Source organism: Colias eurytheme, chromosome 15, assembly GCF_061535395.1.
Source record: "Colias eurytheme isolate Ceu_HAF_F1 chromosome 15, ilColEury1 Martin Lab GWU primary, whole genome shotgun sequence".
In the NCBI taxonomy this organism is placed as follows: domain Eukaryota; kingdom Metazoa; phylum Arthropoda; class Insecta; order Lepidoptera; family Pieridae; genus Colias; species Colias eurytheme.
In genome coordinates this window covers 2,140,546-2,153,388 of record NC_142994.1, presented here as the reverse complement: position 1 = coordinate 2,153,388, position 12,843 = coordinate 2,140,546, and the positions used below count along the sequence as shown (strand labels likewise).

General features: G+C 30.8%; 1 protein-coding gene across 1 annotated transcript in view; it reads right to left on the bottom strand.

Annotated features, from left to right (window-relative positions):
* LOC149902136 (kin of IRRE-like protein 2) overlaps positions 1-10,487 on the bottom strand; it is a 155,161-nt gene extending 144,674 nt beyond the window's left edge. Inside the window, exon 1 of the mRNA XM_090110132.1 lies at positions 10,407-10,487. The gene's annotated coding sequence lies outside the window, so the exon portion shown is untranslated. The remainder of the gene's footprint in view (positions 1-10,406) is intronic.
* Between the last annotated feature and the right edge of the window lie 2,356 nt (positions 10,488-12,843).

The following is a 12,843-nucleotide window of genomic DNA, read 5'->3' as shown; positions in this document are numbered from 1 at the left end:
TTTTTTTTATTTGTATTGTACCTATAATAGGCTCCAAAAGTGCTGGACCGATGGCACCATGTTTGGACCATTTTTACCTAACTTCTACTTTCAAACAGCTACATTATGAGGAAATAACACAGGCTATATTTTATTTTGTTTTTAAACTTCGTCAGCACGGGCAAAGCCGGGACGAGTGGCTCGCAGATTTATTATTAGCATATAATTACCACCTAAACTTTACATCCAGTTATCTCGCCGAGCTAACCTTTGAAGCTCTTATAACGACAAAAGTACAAGTACAAGAAACACCATTCCATGTAACAACACAGGCTTTTATCCTCAATTGCATTGAAAAATGACCGACGAACACAACAAAATAATTACACTTGCTTTCATGGCGATTCGTGTGTTCCATGAAAAGGCCATTCTACCGTAATGACTCATTCCACTCAAGGCTCTGCTATTATTTATCGACTGTTGATGTGTGCTTCAGACAATTATCAATGGTGTTATTGGAACTTATAGAACGTATTGAATATTATGTATGTATGTGTGTGTGTGTGTGTGTGTGTGAGTATGGACTATGTATGTACTGTTTTCTTATACTTGTTTACCTAAGTTTTGTTTGAAGTGTTACGTGTGTCATTCTCTATATCAATTCACGTAATATTCAAACATTTCAAAATTTTATTTTGGCTTAAAAGTGTTCGATGTTTTCATATATTATGGTCAATTTTTGTGAAAATATAGACTATATCATAAACGGAGACTATTAGAGACTTTCCAGTATATAATTAAAAAAAATAGACAATTTTAAAATGGATAATTTTTTATGCTTCTGCTCTGTGAGCCATATTATTTTCTTCAGCATATTTTTACAGCAACGTATAACTATAAATCGTTTAATGTATCCAATCAATGTGAAGGAAAACCTAGAAGTTGATATCGAATCATTGAAACTGATTTAACAAATGTATTCTACATAAAATATTAATTTAATTCAATTACTCTAACTAACCTAGATATTAAGCGTGTTTAGAAATAACAAGTATGTTGTGGTGTGGGATCATTATATTTTTTTTAAGATTGTTTTCAAATTGTAATATTTTATATTGAGACAAATTTTATGGCCGGGTTCATATTTAAAAATGTTGTGTGTTTTTACTTTTTAGTTACTTATGCCATTAATATTTTATTTAATAAAACTTACAAAATAACGCCGTAGTTTGTAGGTAAATATATTATTCTTTCAAAAATTAAACGCCTTTTAAAAACAATTGAACGACTTGATCGAACCTCTTATCTAGATACATTACAAATCCTCTCGATCCGGAGAGCTCTGGATAAATTTTCTAGAAATTTCTGCCTGAAAACTAACAAACTTTTTGATACTGAAGCTTGAAAGTCTTGACCTTAAAACTGAAACAGGGCAAAGATAAACTGCAAATTAGAATTTATCTCCGTTAATAAGATAGCGGAGTACAATGAAAAATCTCCATTCTAACACTTATCAAACGGTCAAAGTGTTCCTAATAGCTCTGAGGGAATAAAGTTACACTAATTTGCATACATTACCTTTCTCGTTTAAGAAAGTTAGGGCCGAGAGTCCGTTCCGATTGGTTCCCTCGAGTGCCCCCTGGTGCGAATATAATAAATTATTACGCAATAATTTTCACGGATTGCTCGATAATGATCCCTTTGTGGGATATTAGACGTAACGTATTTCTTTGATGTGTTATAATCTTCAAGGGATAAGAGAAAAATGTTGCGGTGGCTATATGATAAATGTTTTTGCGCCGCTTTTGGAAAGATTTTCAAATATAGGGTAATTTTCTGTGTAATCTAACTTTGATGGGTATTTTAAAATATTATTTTGCATCAAATATTATTAGATGACAAATTGAAATGTAAAATAAACATCAAACAGAGATAACCAACCTTGTCCCATATTTTCCATATGACTACGAAACGGTAATTTAAAAGCTAATCTGAGAAACGTGTACATTTTGAAGAACTGCCTAAAACATTAATTTAAACATAACATAAAATTCTGCTCGTATTTCCCAAAAGACTTAACAGAGATGCAATTTTGCTTGTAATAATATATCGTACACGTTTCGCCTGTTTTGTTTAAGTCTCATGTAAGAATGAGAAATGTTATATTAAAAAAATAATTTGGTCGATACTCCATTTTCTTTTTAATGAGAAATACACCACAAAATATCTTATTATTATTTAAATACTATTTTTATAAAACGTATTCGTATCTGTTTATGACAATATAGATGCATTATGTGCTAGAATCATTAACAATAATTTTTTAAAACTTTCATTAACCCATTGAGCCCCGAACGGCCCGATCGGTCCACGACACAATAGATTTTCTATTGTGTCTGTGATTCCGGGGCCTGAGTTATTAAAGGATTACAATCGAAATTTATGTTATCCCCTTTAAAATTAATACAACTAATTCTTACTATATTTAAACCACCACACTATCACATAATAAATAAAAACCCAAGCTGACTACAAATTAACAGCTACCAAGTAAGACGTGACAACGAACAGCGAATCTACGAGTAAATCATTTTACACAGAATTAAGAAATTCTTCTCACACTGAGATTATGCAAATTGTACTACAGGTACATAACATAACACTATATGCAATATGTAAGCACCCTTCGTTCTCGCGGGTACAAACAAGGAGAAAATTATAAATTTATGTATAAAGTTTGTTCTACACTCCCTAATGTTGATGGGAGGCCGTGTTCTAATTAAGGTTTCAGTAATAATACGTAAAAATTATTACTTCATAAATAAGTTGCGAATGGAACGCCCGAAGCTGTTTTCCGGTATCAGATAAGAAGAAATTACTGTGAAAAATTCTTAGTTACTGGACAACTTTTAAGGACCTGGAATACTGCACTTTTTAATGTAATATCTCTTTAATGATGTTGGAAGTCTCTTACTTTTTATTCCTATGTTACTGTTACTTGTATTATTAATACAAAAAACTAATGAAATTAAATGCAATGTTACATTATGCAAATGACTGTCGGTCACCAGCACAGCGGATGTGATATAATTATACAGACAATAGGGGACCTTGAATAAAGATGAGTACTGCTTTGTGGTCACTTAGCTACAAATATAGTACTTAGTTAACCTGTATAATAAGTATTTGTGCAATTTTGTAATCTGTAATTGATGGATCTTTAATTAATTGAGGATGATGAGGATTGAGGATGGTTCTCATGTAGAGAAAACGCACATCATATTATTATATACCATCGGCAAAGCCGGAGTGTCTTCAAAAAATATTTTTTTTATAGGCCCCATGGCCTATTTTAAGCATAAATAAAAATATAAAGTTTATTAACTTTATATGTATCAATTAGTATTTGTATTTGCCTCTTATAAAATATCAAAGGTCATAATTTGACCTAGCCCCTAAATAACTTCTTAAAATATTAATAATATGTTATCAATGAAATCCTCAAAGGACCAATTGACGAATAAATGAAAACCCAAGAGTATTTTATTGTATTTCTAACACGTTGTAAGGTTTTTTTATTGTTTCACTAACCTGACATTGAGTTACTTCCGTAAGCTATTCGAACTAATTACAATGAAAGAATGCATATTCAATGGCATTGACATAATTATTAAAGATCGACGGTGTTTACTTAAACTACTCTATTTATGAATTTAATTGTTGAAAAAAATAAATAAGTACATATTCGTGTAACAGTTACGTAACAACATAGGTACTCTTTTATTTTACGTGAATCGTATTCATAAAATATGAACTGTTAAGCCGGGAGATTTATTTCCGTAACCATACTTGCTGTAAATTTTCGAAATGACGGATGAAATAATAGTATTATTTATTGTTTAAAATTGTTCATTTTAAAGTATACAAGATACGAACGTTAAAATATAAAACGTAATATAATATTAATTGGGCACAATACATTGGTTACAAGGGGACAAAACTATAAACAGTTGCACAGAAATAAATTGAAGAAACTTCTAAATTCACACTCGATGGTGATTACTGGTGTAAAGTTGGAGATAACTGCTCGTTATGCTTCCATTTAATTTTCCTTCAAAGGTTCCTACAAGTATTTACGTTACGAAAATATGGACGGAAATGAAAAACATTATTTACAATTGCATGCTACAAATTACAGTAGTCTTACGTAATAACTGACTCCATCTTTGTTTTAATACAACACAATTTGGTATTATACATCTCTATATATCATATTATATAAAATTCTTATTATATATAAAAATCTCGTGTCACTATGTTAGTTATATTAAATACTCCGCTTAAACGACTGGTTCGATTCATGAAATTTTGTGTGCCTATTGAGTAGATCTGAGACTCGACCATCTATTTTTCATACCCCATAAAAGAAAGGCAGAACAACGTTTGCCGGGACAGCTAGTGTAAAATTATTTATGTGTGTGTGTAAACAATGTACTTAGATGCTAATTTTCATGTAAATAATTTAATCCAATTTAACTTTAAAGAGCGAGGTAGACAGCAAACGTACATATTATATGACAAGCCGTCCGGGTCCCTACGTTTTAACAATGAACGTAAAGTTTTGTAATTTAAGTTTTTAATAAATTAATTTATGTTAAAAATGTTATGTCAACTGTTGAATATTATTTCAATAAACTAGAAGTTAGAGAAAGAAGAGAAATATAAACATTACTTTATTAAAACTTTGTAGAAATTATATTATGTACATGGAAATCCATTAATATCGTAGTCTTGAAAACCAGAACATTTTAGTTATTATAAAAAAATACTTGTTCTCACAATAACATTGTTGATGATATATTATCCTCACAATAACATTGTTGATGATATAATATAATATTGTTAACAAACGGTCCGCCACGGCTTCACCCGTGGTACATGATTAGGTTTTCTCTCTATAAGAACAGTTCTTACTATTCTCGTAATTCAAGGATAATAGAAAAAAATATTAACGAAATCGGTTCAGCCCTTATCAATATTTGCGCTTAGCAACACTTATTTTGGTGATTTATTTTTATAATATAGATTTTTCATTTCGGGAAATACATAAAGTACGTAGGTAAAGTTTTAAAAGTTACGTGATACATTTCAAAATCTGAGCATTCATTGACATTTTTTTTGAACAGTCAAGCCCACTTTGCTTGCTTTGGTAAAAAAACTAGCTTTTAACGATATTTCAAACGTGAGGGCTTGGAGGATTACCTGTGCGCTCTCTCGGTTATTTTGGACAAAACATTGCAATTTTTTCTGTATTTTAACAGGTTTTTCTTTTTAAAATTTTACAGATATGAAACGAATAATTGAGATTCACAATATTTTTATCCGTATGAAATGATATACGTCTACGAATGTTCTCTTTATTTTATGAAGTTAAAAATAATATACATTTAAAGTTAAATTAAATAATACGATTTACTTGTATTATTTTTGACAAAGAAGTTGTATTAATCAAGTTTCAGGAATAAAAAGGATTACCTTTCGCTTTATAGCTTTTTAAATTTTAATATTTAGTTTTAAAGCATTTAAATGCTCTATAAATGAGCAAGATAAAAAATACGTGGTTTAGAATCGCGCCTCGTGATTTATTTCTATTCTTTAAAAAAATCTTATTATTTAGTTTTAAAGCATTCAATTAATGCTCTATAAATGAGCAAGATAAAAAATACGTGGTTTAGAATCGCGCCTCGTGATTTTTTCTATTCTTTAAAAAAATCTTAGCTTTTTAGTTTAAATTCTTTAGTCATCAGTAACTTATTGACAGATATTTTATACTATAAGGGCCGATTTTTCAATGCTTGGATTAAACTTATCCGTCAAATAAAGTTTTACACGATAATATTAAAATGTCACGTAAACTGTCAAATACGGGCAATTAGAATACGTTTTTAAAATGGTAGTTTTATACATTATTCGACGAATAAGTTTTAACCAAGGGTTGAAAAATCGGCCCTAAATAAATGAATGTTTTATACTATAAAAAAATAAAATATATTTATTTTTGTATGAAAATAAAATCTAACAAATTATCAAAAGTCGTAGAACTAATGTTGTTACTTATGTTAGCTATCTTGTCCTGCGAGGTTGCTGGTATTTTACAAGTAACCCTGTATAGTCCAAAACCAAAGTTTACAAAATGATTAGAAATAGTTTATACAATTTGCTACAATAATTTGATCAAATTCCACTTCAGTCAAGAACCTCGAAATAGAATGGATTGTTATTGATTATAACCTATCAGGGAAACCTATTCATCATTAAATGCTTATCAAGACCTGAATATTCTACTGAATTATTGAAACATCGAGGCTAGTATTACATGGATATTCATGGCACATGTTACATGAAAACGATGATTTAGATTACTAATTGAGTAGGTACAATAATTATATGCTATATACAATATAGATAGGTACATGTATAAACGTGTTTTATTTCATCTTATATATAAAATTCTCGTGTCACAATGTTAGTCTGCATACTCCTCCGAAACGGGTGGACCGATTCTCATGAAATTTTCTGTGCATATCGGGTAAGTCTGAGAATCGGCCAACATCTATTTTTCATATGTACCACGGGCGAAGCCGGGGCGGACCGCTAGTTTTTATATAGATTTGTAGTATTGTTATGTTTGCGATATTTCGAGGAAGAATTAAATTATTTCTCGAATGAAACACATATCTCGAATGTTTGTATCCAATGATTATAATAACGTTGGCAATGATTATTTCGCTTTAGAGGACTGTTTAATTTTAAATTAATAGTATATAATGTATTTATGTACATATTATATCTTTGCAAAATAATACAGTTCACATTATGATTAATATCGCAATTCCTAAAAGTTTTTTACATAATAATATGTATATGAAATCTGATTTAGAGGCAAATTACTGTCAATTTCAATTTATCAACGCCTCTTAAAATCGCAAGCAACAAGTTAAAACATTCCTAGAATTTACACTTTGAAATTTATTCCAAAAGATATTATATTATCAATACATATAATAACAAAACTATTTTCCAGAAACGTCTTAATATAATTTAACATTTATGGACTTATCGAGAAACTACAGGTAATTTTCCGTTTCAACGCTCTATATCAAGATACTAGAGATATTTACGTTACTATGGTCTAAAATTAATTTTTATTGCGTACAATAGACCCCCAAGTTGGATAACAATCAGTTTGTATTGACAACCCGCTCTTGGTCTAACAATAGTTGATAACTAATGTTAACCCGCATGCCAACATCAGTATTATTGATATGATTGTCTAGCTGTTTTGATTTCAATCCTTCTATGCGTTATAATAGAGTGGTTAGGGTTAACTTATCTTTCGGAGATTACATTGTGATTCCAATATCACTGTATTATTTATTGAAACATTGCATTCGATTTTATTTAATATTTACTTCTTAATTATTTCCTTGTTCCAATGTTTTCATCATCCATACTAATATTATAAATGCGAAAGTAACTCTGTCTGTCTGTCTGTTACTCAATCACGCCTAAACTACTAAACCAATTTTCATGAAATTTGGTATGGAGATATTTTGATACCCGAGAAAGGACATAGGCTACTTTTTATCTCGGGAAAATGACGCAATCCCGGAAATCCCACGGGAACGGGCACTTTGCGGGTTTTTCTTTGACTGCGCGAGCGAAGCCGCGGGCGGAAACCTAGTGTTTAATAATCTAATTACTATATTCCTAGGCAAGCAGCCTGATAGAGTTTACATTGCATTTTTATGTCCTGTTAATTTAGTTGAAAGTGAAAAGTAAATAACTTTACCCATTATTTTTAATGACTATCAAAATATTATATTAACAATTCATATGTTTGGAAATTAAACGAATCCATCATTAAGCGAAGATTTATTGTATATTCAAATTGAAAATTTTTCAAATAATTTACATTTTACATTTTAAACTTATTTATATTTGTGTTCCGTTCAATTATTTACAATGTACCTAGATAATAATGAACTTTTCAGTATAATTTTTTCTTACAAAAAATTCGTACCTATAGGTATCAGTACCTATAGGTACGAAAATATTTTAAAAATATATTTGTTGTTACGGAACATATAAAACTTTCACAATAATATTGAGAGACAGAAAAATTTATTAGAAACAAAGAAATATATTTTATGAAAAGTAAATTCACAATTGAAACGTTGACAACAGAAATACTTGAACAAATGAAACCGCAGAAAACATTTAGAATACTGCGGGAAATAGAATTATTAAGTGAACGTATGAATATTAACTATATCGGAAATCTGGATGAGATATTTAAATAAGGGCCGATTTTTCAATGCTTGGATAAAACTTATCCGTCCAATAAAGTATTACACGATAATATTAAAATGTCACGTAAACTGTCAAATACGGGCAATTAGAATACGTTTTTAAAATGGTAGTTTTATACATTATTCGACGAATAAGTTTTATCCAAGCATTGAAAAATCGGCCCTAAATAAAAGAACGGATTTCCTACAAACAGGATGTTTACCTTTCAAAATATATATTTACTCTATAAAATATTGAACGTTATTCAATGTATAAACAAAGCCCATTCCGTAAAACTTTTTGCCGAAAGCGATATTTGGAAGAATTGAAATGATACAAAGATTCAGGAGAGGGCAATATTATATTCAATTACGAACAACAAACATAATTTTCTCAAAGAAACAAACGAAGGAATGAAACTGTCCTATACATTTGTAAACATACATTTTGGGATTACGACGATTTTGTTTCAAAGATTTAAATTAACAAAGGAACTTTTGTTACAAGAAAATTACAGAGTAATTCGTATCAATCAGAGAAGGTCAAAATTAAATTCCATTAGGCAATTTTATTCGGAACTACTTACTTGATTAAAGGTGCTTCGGTGTTTAAATAGATTAGGAGTTAGTTAACATTTCTTTATTCATTTATTAAATATTCAAACTTAAATTTTGTCGGATCAGCGGAGTTTACGATGATAATGGCTTTCATAAATCCTATTGTAAGTCTACATAGCCGTTATAATAATGAAAACAGGCGAAGGAAAAGATAATGAAAGTTAATATTAATTATATTTCGTCTATTTACTTCTATATTTTAGCCACCTTAGCCACTGTAAATAATATATTTTAAACGATCATGAACAATTTTATGTGTTGTATGTTTGTGCAAAAATAGTGGGTTCTGGTGATTTTTGGTAAGTAATAATTTTAACCCTGACTAGCTGCTCCCCGCGGTTTCACCCCCGTGGCTTCGCTCCTGTTGGTCGTAGCGTGATGATATATAGCCTATAACCTTCCTCGATAAATGAGCTTTCTAACACCGAAATAATTTTTTAAATCGGACCAGTAGTTCCCGAGATTAGCGCGTTCAAACAAACAAACAAACAAACAAACTTTTCAGCTTTATAATATTAGTATAGATGTGTATTTGCTACCTAAACATTTGTTTCGATACCTAAATTTATCCCCAAAACCAAATTAAACCCAAAAGGTAGTAATCGGACCAGTAGTTCCCGAGATTAGCGCGTTCAAACAAACAAACAAACAAACAAACTTTTCAGCTTTATAATATTAGTATAGATGTGTATTTGCTACCTAAACATTTGTTTCGATACCTAAATTTATCCCCAAAACCAAATTAAACCCAAAAGGTAGTAATTTAATCTATTTTTATTAGAATCTCCCTAAAATTATTTACGCGTTCACAAAAAATTTCTCCCCAACGTATTTATATACAGTTTTTTAGTATAGGCTCTTGGACCTTAATGCGATTAGAGTTCCTTCGCATGTCAGCCACAGTGACGGGAACATCAAAGAATCGGAAGGCGGAATGCGAGATTTTATGTAAAAGTTTTGATGGTTTCGATTGACGAAACGAGTTCTTTCGTTACACGCGTTTTTCGTGATTATATTATGTTGTTTGATTAGCGATTTTGTTAAATTTTTGATTGGTTAATGCGTAATAGCACTGAGAGATCCTGTGTTTTTGATCTTGTATTATAATTGAAATTCTCAATGTTTTATTTTGCCGTAAAATTAAGTTTGAAAAAAAATTGTCCCAAATTAATGTTCTGTACATAGCAAAATCAAAAAATTAAGTACTTATAGCATTTGAACTAAAGTTTGTTAATATTCCCGAATCTCATTTTTTTATACATAAAAAAACATTGTCGAATAAAATTTATCTTAAACCTCTCACTAAATAAGTACATTAATTACCAAATTAATAATATTTCATTACTCAATCCAATCTGTTTAGTTTTAACAGCTAATTAATCTCAAAAATAAAATTAAACATATCTAATAAAAAATACACATTCTAAATAATCAATTCCCATAATAATTATAACTTACCAAAAATCACCAGAACCCACAATTTTTGCACAAACACACAGCACAAAACACAACCACCAACACTAAAACATTAAACAAGTAAGGACGAGCTTCGGACAATTACACATAATTGTATTGACCTAAGCTAACCCGGCTAATTCGGTCGTATGCACCCGCCTTATTGATAATTCTGAATTAGTTTATTAGCATTGTTTCGGGATGTGTAAGGAAGCGGTTATTGGCATCTGTTTGGATTATTGAATTAGCAAGAAAAGTAACACGTATCTATAGTTGTGTGACCGCCTCCTTGGTACAGTGGTTGACGCGTGAGCGTAGAACCGAGGGGTCCTGGGTTCGATTCCCGGTGGAGACGAAGAAAAAAAAAATGTCTCGGTCTGGCAGGACACAGAAGGCTGATCACCTACTTGTCCCTAAAGAAAAATCGATCAGTGAAACAGATGTATGAATAATGCACCTGCCCCTTACCCCACTACGGGGACACGGGACTTCACTTTCACTTTTATCTATAGTTGTAATAAATTGAAACAGTATTTCAGCCATATGTTGGAATTTATTTTTAACGTAACACGTATAGCGTAGCGTACCTATAATATTCACAGTTTAAAACTTCTGTAGTGTAATTTATTTTATACTAGCTTTCCACCCGCGGCTTCACCCGTGTTTTCAAGGAAAAACCCGTTCCCGGGATAAAACCTATCCTATGTCCTTTCTCGAGTATCAAAATATCTCTATACCAAATTTCATGCAAATTGGTTCAGTAGTTAAGGCGTGATTGAGTAACAGACAGACAGACAGAGTTACTTTCGCATTTATAATATTAGTATGGTTTTAATTACGATGTTATGTGAAAGATACAGTAATTTTGTAATTTTTTAAATTTAGAGTCTGATATTATAGAGTCAAATAAATGCCACGTATTTTATACCTTAGTGTTTTGTAATAGGAACTATAATAGTAAGTTTAAAATGTATAAAATGTAGAGTCGAAAATAGAGTAAAATACAAATAGCTTTTAAAGTGAAACTTTTATTACATCGTCTCAAACTTTTTGGTCTGTGTAGCCCATGTCGCGTGTATCGCGGCTGCCGAGTAGGTATACCTACTCGGCAGCCGACCGTCACGCGACATGCGCTACACAAAGCAGTGTTCGGAACCGTTCGAACAGTTTCACTTTAGTAGGTATACCTACTCGGCAGCCGACCGTCACGCGACATGCGCTACACAAAGCAGTGTTCGGAACCGTTCGAACAGTTTCACTTTTACCGTGGTTTCATAAAACCACACAACATTTTTTTAAGAACAGAAAAGACACGAGAAAATAATAAACTTATAAGGCTTGTTATCTTTGAAAAAACTTGTTAAATTCAAAATATCCACGGCTTAATGTTTCTTACATGTAAGTGCTTCTTCTGACTGAATTTAAAAAGTTTCGCTGTCAACATAATATTTGTAGTTACTGAAATAATTTTAAACTTTATTACAATACATTTAACATGTTGTTACAATGTTCATAACTAAGTGGTTAGTAGTGATTTTGTTTATGATAAACATTGAACATGGATAATGAATGAAATGAGTGGCTTATTTATAAGCACACATGCAAATTTGTATTTCCAATGCTATATTATCCTTAATTTATTATTGTTTGATGTATTTTGTTCTGTTATTTATTGGAAAACGATTATATGGATTTATTATACATATTATTTTCAAATTTATTTTTACATTAACAGCTATCTTGCAATAAAGTAACTGTTATTAAATGTATTAAATTAAGGAATTTTTCCCCTTTTCATTATTCAAACATCTTTTTGAACGACTTAAAACCCCTTTATTTTAACACTCGACCAATTTATTTTTAATTAAGACAAGACAACGATAACTACCATCCGTAATTCTATTTGCATAAAAATATATTTAAATGGCGCAACACTATTTCATTTAGCATCTTCTCTAGAAGGAGTCTCAACTCTTAATGGTTGTAGGAGCGTAATTAGAAAACTCCTCAAAGTTTGAGTCTTGGCTTTTCTCTCAAGCTAGTTTCCTTGAATTAGTATGCTAAGAACAGTTGGCAGCTCCCACTAGATAATAGAATTTACACTATAACTGTTAATAGTATGAATTATTACTTGGTTTCATCCGCTTTGTATGTTTGTCGTAAACTTATGATACAGAATGATACTATTGCAATTTTGATTCAGTTTTTATTCAGTGCTTAAGGCAGAAATACAAGTAAAATACACGTTGTTATGGGATAATTAGACTCAACATTTGTGTTATATATCGCGCTCAAAATTAACTATTTATTAATGACTAGCTTTCCGCCCGCGGCTTCGCCCGCGTTTTTAAAGAATAACCTGCATAGTTCCCGTTCCCGTGGGATTTCCGTGATGAAACCAATCCTATGTGTTAATCCAAGTTACCTTCTATATGTGTGC